This window comes from Rattus rattus, chromosome 3 (genome assembly GCF_011064425.1).
Source record: "Rattus rattus isolate New Zealand chromosome 3, Rrattus_CSIRO_v1, whole genome shotgun sequence".
In the NCBI taxonomy this organism is placed as follows: Eukaryota; Metazoa; Chordata; class Mammalia; order Rodentia; family Muridae; genus Rattus; species Rattus rattus.
The window spans coordinates 901,714-913,127 of NC_046156.1; positions in this window are offsets into that span (position 1 = coordinate 901,714).

Sequence of the window (11,414 nt, forward strand, 5' to 3'; positions counted from 1 at the left end):
CAGAAAAGAAATTCCTCATGTCACATAATTGTCAAACTCTAAATGCACAAAACAAAGAATATTAAAAGAAGTAAAGGAAAAAAGTAAAGAAACATATAAAGGCAGACCTATCACAATTACACCATATTTCTCACCAGAGACTATGAATGCCAGAAGATCCAGTGAAGATGTCATACAGACCCTACGAGAACACAAATGCCAGACCAGACTAATATACCAGCAATAGTCTCCATTAACATAGATGGAGAAACAAAGATGTTCCATGAAAAAACAAATTTATACAATATCTTTCCACAAATTCAGTCCTGGAAAAAAATAGGCAGAAGACACAAGGAAGGAAAATACACCCTAGAATAAGAAAGAAATTATTCTTGCAAGAAACCCAAATTAAGAGGGCCACACAAACTCAAGTGAATCTCTAGTAACAAAAATATCAGGAAACAACAATAACTATTCCTTAATATCTCTTAACATCAATGGACTCAATTCCCCAATAAAAAGACATTGATTAAGAGACTGGATATGTAACAGGGACCCAGCATTTTGCTGCATACAGAAAACACACTTCAGTGAAAAAAGTCAGTACCTCAGAATTAAAGCCTGCCAAACAATTTTCCAATCACAAGAAACAAGCTTGAGTAGGCATTCTAATATAGAATATAGTCAACTTTCAAAAAAGGTAAACAAAAGTATAAGGAAGAACACTTCATGTTCATCAAGGGAAAAATACACCTAGATGAACTCTCAATCCTAAATATCAATGCTCCAAATGCAAGGGCACGTACAATCAATTCATAAAAAAACAAAACCTTACTAAACCTCAAATCACACATTGCACCTCCCACAATAATACTGGGAGATATCAACAGCCCTCCCTCATGAATGGACAGATCATTCATAGAAACAGAAAACAAACAGAGAAATAGAAAAACTAACAGAAGTTATGATCAAATAGATTTAAGATATATTTATGGAACACTTCATCCAAAACCAAAACAGTAAACCTTCCTCTCAGCACCTAATGGTACTTTCTCCACAAATGAACATATAATTGTTCACAAAATAGGCCTTAACATATACAAGAAGATTGAGATAATCTCATGCATCCTATCAGATCACCACGGATTAAAGCCTGTCTTCAATAACAACAAAAACAACAGAAAGCCCACATATACATGGAAGGTGAACAATGCTCTACTCAATGATAACTTGGTCAAGGGAGAAATCAAGAAAGAAATTAAAGACTTTTTAGAATTTAATTATGCCCTTCTGGTTGCTGTCCTCAGGGAGAGCTGAATGCCAGCACCAAGGAGCAACTTCAGACCTGAGACCAGAGGTAAGACCAACTTTTCTGATCCAAGTGAACTGCCTGGTGGACTCAAAGGCAGAATTCCTCTGGGACTGAGTACTTCCGGTTTCTAGCTGGGGCCCGGACCGTGCTGATCCTGCCCACAGCTCCCTTCTCCCAAATCCCAAGTGAGAGAGAGCTGATCACTGAGAAGTGTGGGCAATCCTGAGGGTGCAGGGCAGGAAAGACTGCCACTTCTGCCCACTTTGCCTACATCCCTGGCCCAAGAAGAAAGTGCAGAATGCCTCTGGACACAGGAATATGGGAGCAGTCATGCTGCAGGAGCCCCATGGTCCAGATGGCACATGGATCTGAACTGAACTAGTCAAACAGTTCCCTGAACCAAATCCTGTAGGAGCATTGAGTGGGGAGAGATAGACCTTCAAAGGTGCAGACAGTACTGGGAAACCAGAGGAGACTACTCTCTGTCCACATTCTTGACTCAAGAGGAAAATGCCTTGTGCTATCTGTGTCCCATGAGCACAGGGACCTATGAGAAGTAGGTGCAAGACCCTCCTAGTTCCTGCCCACAGGGAGAGCTGAAAGCCAGAAGGCAGGAAGGACTACTCCTCTGAGAACATAGCACTCTGTTCCCTTAACTGGCTGAAAGAAGAAAGGAAAACAGATCTACAACAGTCTTGACACAGAGGCCTATAGGACAGAGAAGCCATTGTCAGAAACAGCAAGTCAAGCAAACACCAGAGACAACCTGATGGCAAGAGGCAAGTATAGGACTGAAACAACAGAAACCAAGACTACTTGGCATCATCAGAGCCCAATTCTTTTACGAAAGCAAACACTGGATATCCAAACACACCAGAAAAGCAAGAACTAGATCTAAAAATCACATTTTATCATGATGATGGAGGATATTAACAAGGTCATAAATAACTCTTTTAAGGAAATACAGGACAAAACAAGTAAACAACTAGAAGCCCTTAAAGAGGAAACACAAAAATACCTTAAAGAACTACTGGGAAAAACAACCAAACTGGAGTAGGAAATGAACAAAACCATCCACGCGTTAAAAATGGAAATATAAACAATAAAGAAAGCACAAAGGGAGACAACCCTTGGGAAAGAAAACCTAGGGAAGAGATCAGGAGTCATATATATGACTATCATCAACAGAATAAAAGAGATAGGAGAGAGAATGTCAGAAGCAGAAGATAACATAGAAAACATCAACACAACTGACAAAGATAATGTAAAAATGAGAAAGCTCCTAGCCAAAAACATACAGGAAATCCAGGACACGATGATAAGATCAAACCTAAGGATAATAGGTATAGAAGAGAATGAAGATTCCCAACTTAAAGGGCCAGTAAATATCTTCAACAAAATCACGGAAGAAAACTTCCCTAACCTAAAAAAAAAGATATGCCCATAAACACACAAGAAGCCTGCAGAACTCCAAATAGATTGGAGCAGAAAAGAAACTCCTCCTGTCACACAATAGTCAAAACACCTAATGCACAAAACAAAGAAAGTATCTTAAAAGCAGTAAGGAAAAAAGGTCAAGTAACATATAAAGACCAGAATTACACCAGACTTCTCACTGGAGACTATGAAAGACAGACGATCCTGGACAAATGTCATAAAGAGCTTAAGAGAACAAAAAAACGCCAGCCCAGGTTATTGTATCCAGCAAAACTCTTCATTAACATAGATGGAGAAACCAAGATATTCCATGACAAAACCAAATTTACAAATATCTTTCTACAAATCCAGTCTGACAAAGGATTATAAATGGCAAAACCCAAACAAGGAGGTAAGCTGTACACTAGTAAAAGCAAGAGACTAATCTTTTGCATGTAAAAGAGAGAGAGAGAGAGAGAGAGAGAGATGCAAACATAATCTCATCTCTAAATATGAAAATAACAGGAAGTCACAACCACTATTCCTTAATATCTTTCAACATCAATGGACTCAACTCCCCAATAAAAAAGACACAGATTAACAAACTGGATACATAATGAGGAACCAGGATTTTGCTGCATACAGGACACAAACCTCAGGGAAAAGACAGACACTACCTCAGAATAAAAAGCTGGAAAACCACATTCCAATCAAATGTTCTGAGGAAGCAAGCTGGAGTAGCCATTCTAATATTGAAAAAAATCAACTTTCGACCAAAAGTCATCAAAAAAGAAAAGGAAGGACATTTCATATTCATCAAAGGAAAATCCACCAAGAAGAATTCTCAATTCTAAATACCGATGCTCCAAATACAAGGGCAGATACATACATAAAGGAAATGTTACTAAAGCTCAAAGCACATATTACACCTCATACAATAATAGTAGGTATTTCAACATCCCTTTCTCATCAATGGACAGAGCATGGAAAGAGAGAGCAAACAGTGACATACACAGACACAGAGAAGTTATGAACCAAATAGACTTAATAGATATATTGGAACATTCTATTCAAAAACAAAAGAATATACCTTCTTCTCACCGCCTCATGGTACTTTCTCCAAAATTAACCATATAATCAGTCACAAAACAGGCCATATCAAATACAGAACGACTGAAATAATCCCATGAGTCCTGTCAGATGACCACAGGCTAAGGCTGTTCTTCAATAACAATAAGGATAGAATGCCCACTTATTCATGGAAATTGAATAATGCCCTAATCAATGATAACCTGGTCAAGGAAGAAATAAAGAAAGAAGTTAAAGACTTCTTAGAATTTAATGAAAATGAAGATACAACATTCCCAAATTTATGGGGAAAAATGAAAGCTATGCTAAGAGGAAAACTCAGAGCTCTGAGTGCCTGCAGAATGAAAGAGGAGAGAACATACATCAACAGCTTGACAGTACACCTAATAGCTCAAGAACAAAAAGAAGCAAATACACCAAGGAGGAGTAGAAGGCAGGAAATAATCAACTCAGTGTTGAAATCAACCAAGTACAGAAAGAAAGTATTACACAAAGAATTAAAAGAAGCAAAAGCTGTTTTTTTGAGAAAATCAACAAGATAGATAAACCCTTAGCAAGACTAAACTGAGGGCACAGAAAGTATGTACAAATTAACAAAATCAGAAATGAAAAGGGAGACATAACAACAAAATCAGAGGAAATTCAAAAAATCATCAGATCCTACTACAAAAACCTATATACAACAAAATTTGAAAATCTGGAGGAAATGAACAATTTTCTAGACTAATAACAGATACCAAAGTTAAGTCAGGAAGAGATAAGTCATTTAAACAACCCCATAACTACTAAAGAAATAGAAGCAGTTATTTAAACTCTCCCAACTAAATACTCCAGGAACAGATGGGTTTAGTGCAGAATTCTATCAGACCTTCATAGAAGACCTCAAACAAATACTGTCCAAATTATTGAAATACACAATTGAAGCACACAATTGAAAGACACAGACCATTACAGGATTCCTTCTTTTTCTTTATCTTTATTAACTTGAGTTTTTCTTATTTACATTTTGGTTGTTATTCCCCTTCCCAGTTTCCAGGCCAACATCCCCCTAACCCCTCCTTCTCCCCTCTATATGTGCTTGCCCTCCTCATCCTCCCCACATTACAACCCTCACCCCAACAATCACATTCACTAGGGGTTCGGTCTTGGCAGGACCAAGGGCTTCCCCTTCCACTGGTACTCTTACTAGGCTATTCATGGCTTCCTATGCAGTTGGAGCCCAGGGTCAGTCCATGTATAGTCTTTGGGTAGTGGCTTAGTCCCTGGAAGCTCTGGTTATTTAGCATTGTTGTTCATATGGGGTCTCGAGCCCCTTCAAGCTCTTCCAGTCGTTTTTCTGATTCCTTCAACAGGGGTCCTGTTCTCAGTTCAGTGGATTGCTGCTGGCATTCGCCTATGTATTTGCTGTATTCTGGCTGTGTCTCTCAGGAGAGATCTACATACGGTTCCTGTCCACCTGCATTTCTTTGCTTCATTCATCTTATCTAAGTTGGGAGATGTATATGTATGGGCCACATGTGGGGCAGACTCTGAATGGGTGTTCCTTCTGCCTCTGTTCTAAATTTGCCTCCCTATTCCCAGCCAAGGTTATTCGTGTTCCCATTTTCAAGAAGGAGTGAAGCATTCACATTTTGGTCATCTGTCTTGAGTTTCATGTGTTCTGTGCATCTAGAGTAGTTCAAGTATTTCAGCTAATACAAACTTATCAATGACTGCATACCATGTGTGTTCTTCTGTGATTTGGTTACCTCACTCAGGATGATATTTTCCAGTTTCACCCATTTGCCTATGGATTTCATGAAGTCATTGTTTTTGATAGCTGAGTAATATTCCCTTGTGTAGATGTACCACATTTTCTGTATCCATTCCTCTCTTGAAGGGCATCTGGGTTCTTTCCAGCTTCTGGCTATTATAAATAAGGCTGCTATGAACATAGTGGAGCACGTGTCTTTGTTATATGTTGGGGAATCTTTTGGTATAGCTGGATCCTCAGGTACTTCAATGTCCAATTTTCTGAGGAACCTCCAGACTGATTTCCAGAATGGTTGTACCAGTTTGCAATCCCACCAACAATGGAGGAATGTTCCTCTTTCTCCACATCCTCCCCAGCATTTGCTGTAACCTGAGTTTTTTATCTTAGCCATTCTCACTGGTGTGATGTGAAATCTCAGGGTTGTTTTGATTTGCATTTCCCTTCTGACTAAGATGTTGAACATTTCCTTAGGTGTTTCACACCCATATGGATTCATCAGCTGCAAATTCTTGGTGTAGCTATGAACCCCAATTTTTAATAGGGTTATTTGTCTCCCTGTGGTCTAACTTCTTGAATTCTTTATATATTTTGGATATAAGCACTCTATCTGTTGTAGGATTGGTAAAGATCTTTTCCAAGTCTATCGGTTGCCGTTTTGTCCAAACAACAGTGTCCTTTGCCTTACAGAAGCTTTGCAGTTTTATGAAGTCCCATTTGTCGATTCTTGATCTTACAGCATAAGCCATTGGTGTTTTGATCAGGAATTTTTTCCAGTGCCAAAACCGTCCAATGGAAAAAAGATAGCATTTTCAGGCAATGGTGCTGGTTCAACTGGAGGTCAACATGTAGGAGAATGGAGATCGATCCATGCTTATCACCCTGTACAAAGCTTAAGTCCAAGTGGATCAAGGACCTCCACATCAAACCAGATACACTCAAAGTAATAGAAGAAAAAGTGTGGAAGCATCTCGAACACATGTGCACTGGAGGAAATTTCGTGAACAAAGTACAAAGGCCTTATGCTCTATGATCAAGAATTGACAAATGGGATCTTATAATACTGCAAATCCTCTGTAAGGCAAAGGATACTCTGGTTAGGACAAACTGACAACCAACATTTTGGGAAAAGATCTTTACCAATCCTACCACAGAGAGAGGGCTTATATCGAAAATATACATAGAACACAAGAAGTTAGACTGACCAGAGACAAATAACCCTATTAAAAAATGGAGTTCAGAGCTAAACAAAGAATTCACAGCTGAGGAATGCTGAATGGCTGAGAAACACCTAAAGAAATGTTGAACATCTTTAGTCATAAGGGAAATGCAAATCAAAATAACCCTGAGATTTCACCTCACACCAGTGAGAATGGCTAAGATCAAAAACTCATGACAGCAAATGCTGGCGAGGATGTAGAGAAAGAGGAACACTCCTCCATTGTTGGTGGGATTACAGACTGGTACATCCATTCTGGAAATCAGTCTGGATGTTCCTCAGAAAATTAGACATTGAACTACCTGAGGACCCTGCTATACCTCTCTTGGGCATATACCCAAAAGATGCCCCAACATATAACAAAGACACATGCTCCACTATGTTCATAGCAGCCTTCTTTATAATAGCCAGAAGCTGGAAAGAACCCAGATGCCCTTCAACAGAGGAATGGATACAGAAAATGTGGTACATCTACACAACGGAATATTACTCGGCTATCAAAAACAATGACTTTATGAAATTCATAGGCAAATGGATGGAACTGGAAAATATCATCCTGAGTGAGGTCACCCAATCACAGTAAAACACACATGGTATGAATTCATTGATAACTGGCTATTAGCCCAAATGCTTGAATTGCCCTACATGCACAGAACACATGAAACTCAAGAGGGATGACCAAAATGTGAATTCTTCATTCCTTCTTTAAAAGGGGAACAAGATTACCCTTGGCAGGGAATAGGGAGGCAAAGTTTAAAACAGAGACAGAAGGAATACCCATTCAGAGCCTGCCCCACATGTGGCCCATACATATAAAGCCACCCAATTAGATAAGATGGATGAAGCAAAGAAGTGCAAGCTGACAGGAACCGTATGTAGATCTCTCCTGAGAGACACAGCCAGAATACAGCAAATACATAGGTGAATGAAAGCAGAAAACCACTGAACTGAGAATGGGAACCCTGTTGAAGGAATCAGAGAAAGGACTGGAAGAGCTTGAAGGGGTTAGAGACCTCATATGAACAACAATGCCAACCAACCAGAGTTTCCAGGGAGTAAGCCACTACCCAAAATCTATACATGGACTGACCCTGGGCTCCAACCTCATTGATAGCAATGAATAGCCTAGTAAGAGCACCAGTGGAAGGGGAAGCCCTTGGTCCTGCCATGACTGAACCCCCATTGAACATGTTTTTGGGGGTAGGGCGGTAATGGGGGGGAGGATGTGGAGGGGAACACCAATATAGAAGGGGATGAGGAGGGGTTAGGGGATGTTGGTCTGGAAACCAGGAAAGGGAATAACAATCGAAATGTAAATAAGAAATACTCAAGTTATTAAAGATAAAAAAAAAGGAAAACAATGACTTTATGGAATTCATAGGCAAATGGATAGAAGTGAAAATTACCATCCTGAGTGAAGTAAACCAAACATAGAAAAACACACATTGTATACGATCATTCATAAGTGGATATTAGCCCAAATGCTCAAATTACTCAAGATGCAAAGACCACATGAACTCAAGAAGGATGACAAAAAATGCAGATGCTTCACTCCTTCTTTAAAAGGGGAACAGGAATACCCTTGGGTGGGAAAAAGGAGGCAATGTTTTTAACAGAAGGTGAAGGGATACTCATTCAGAGCTTGCCCAACATGTGGCCCATACATTTACATCTACCAAACTAGATAAGATGGATGAAGCAAAGAAGTGTAGGCTGATAGGAAGCAGATGTATATCTCTCCTGAGAGATACAGCCAGAATATGGCAAATACTTAGATTAATGCCAGCAGCAGACCACTGAACTGAGAACTGGAACCCATTCACAGAGTCAGAGAAAGCACTGAAAGCAGTGAAGGTGCTTGAAACCCCATATGAACAACAATGCCAACCAATCATAGCTTCCAGGAACTAAGCCGCTACTCAAAGACTGTACATAGATTGACCCTGGGCTCCAAATTCATAGGTAGCAATAAATAGTCTATTAGGAGCACTTATGCAAGGGGAAGTCCTTGGTCTTGCACAGACTGGACACCCAGTGAATGGGATGGTTGGGGAGAGGGCAGAAATGGGGTTCTATGGGGAGGGGAACATCAATAGAAAAGGGGAGCGGGAAGGGATAGGTGGAAATGGGATAAGGGAATACCAAATGAAATGTAAATTAGAAATAGACAATTTAATAAAGATGGAAGAGAAAAAAGAATTAAATGAAAATCAAAGCTCAATACACCCAAACTTATGAGACACAATGAAAGCAGTGCTAAACAGAAAATTTATAGGTCTGAATGACTCCAAATATAAACTACAGAGAGCACACAGTTACTGCTTGACAGCACACCTAAAGCTATAGAACAAGAAGATGCAAATACACGCAAGAGGAGTAGACCCCACGAAATAATCAAACTCAGGGCTGAAATCAACCAAGTAGAAACAAAAATGACTATAAAAGAATCAACAAAACCAGGACCCAGTTCTTTGAGAAAGTCAAGAAGATAGATAAACCCTTAGTCATACTGACAAGAGGGCACAGAGCTTGTATACAAATTAACCAAATCAGAAGGGAAATGGGAAACATAACAACAGAATTTGAAGAAATTCAAAAAGTCATCAGATCCTACTAGAAAAGCCTATATTCTACAAAATTGGAAAATCTGGGTGAAATGGGCAATTTTCTAGACAGACACCATGAATAAAAGTTAAACCAGGAACAAATAAACCACTTAAACTGCCCAAAATCTCATAAAGAAACAGAAACAATTGTTAAAATTATCCCAACCACAAAGAATCCAAGACCAGAAGGGTTTAGTGCAAAATTCTATCAAACCTTCGTAAAAGACATTATACCAATACTCTCCAAAATATTTGACAAAATAGAAACAGAAGTACCACTACCCAATTCTTTCTATGAAGCCACAATTTTACTTATACCTAAATGACACAAAGACCCAACAATGAAAGAGAACTTTAGACCAATTTCCCTTTTGAATATCAATTCAAAAGTACTCAATAAAATTTTTATAAACTGAATCCAAGAGCACATCAAAATTAACATTCACTTTTGTCTGGTAGGCTTCATATCAGGGATGTAGGGATGGTTTAATATTTGGAAATCCATCAATGTAATCAACTATACTAACAAACGGGAAAGAAAAAAAAACATGTTATCCACTCATTTGAAGGTGAGAAAGCATTAGACAAAGCTCAACACCCCTTCATGTGAAAAGTCTTCGAAAGATCAGGAATTCAAGGACCATACCTAAAAATAGTAAAGCAATATACAGCAAACCAGTAGCCAACATCAAACTAAACACAGAGAAACTTTAAGCAATCCCACCAAAATCAGGAACTAGACAAGGCTTCCTACTCTCTTTCAACCTATTCGAAAGAGTACTTGAAGTACTAACACTTAGACAAAAAATGAGGTCAAAATATAAAAATTGGAAAGGAAAATGTCAAAATATAACTGATTGCAGATGATATGATAATATACATAAGTGACCCCCAAAATTCCACCAGAGAACTCCTCCCGCTCATAAACACCTTCAGCAATGTGGCTGGATATAAAATTAACTCGAACAAATCAGTAGCCATCCTCTACTCAAAGGATAAACAAGCTGAGGAAGCAATTAGGGAAGCAGTACCCTTCCCAGTAGTCTCAAATAATGTAAAATACTTTAAGGTGGCCCTAAACATCAAGTGAAAGATCTGTACGACAAGAACTTCAAGTCTCTGAACAAAGAAATTGAAGAAGATCTCAGAAGATGGAAAGATATCCCAGGGTCACAGATTGGCAGGATTAATATAGGAAAAATGGCCATCTTGCTGAAAGAAATCTACAGATTCCATGCAATCCTCATCAAAATTCCAACTCAAATCTTCACGGAGTAAGAAAGACCAATTTACAAGTTCAGAATAGGAAAAAACCCAGGATAGTGAAATCTATTCTCAACAATAAAACAACTTCTGGTGAAATCACCATCCCTCTATCTCAAACTCTATTACAGAGAAATCTTCATCAAAATTGCATGGTATTGGTACAGAGCAGGGTAGCTATAACAGTTAAGTACAATTGAAGTGCCAAAAAGGAGCCCACATACCTAAGGTCACTTGATCTTTGACAAAGGAGCTAAAACCATCCACTGTGGGGGAGAGACCACATTTTCAACAAATTATTATAGTCCATCTGGAGGTCAGCATGTAGAAGAACAAAAAATGACCCGTTCTTATCTCCTTGTACAAATCCCACATTCAAGAATATCATAGACTTCCACATAAAGCCATACAAACTCATGCTCCTTGACAGTAATAGAAAACAAAGTGGAGGCACTCAAGCAGCAAGTCCCCTGCTGTCCAGACACTCCCCCGATCTGAAATGACCAGATCAAAAGCTCCCTACACCCAAATCCTGTGGGAGGGAGAGCTAAATCTTCAGAGGGGCAGACACGCCTGGAAAGCCAGAAGAGACTACACTCTGCCCACATTTCTGACTCCAGAGGAAAACACCTAATGAAATCTGGGACCCCAGTACATGGGAGTCTCCAAAAAAGACAGCTCAGGTCCTCCTGGTTGCCACCCTCACCGAGAGCTCAAAAGCAGGACCCCACCAGCAACATGAGCAGCGGGACCACTGGTAAGACCAACTTTTCTGCTCCA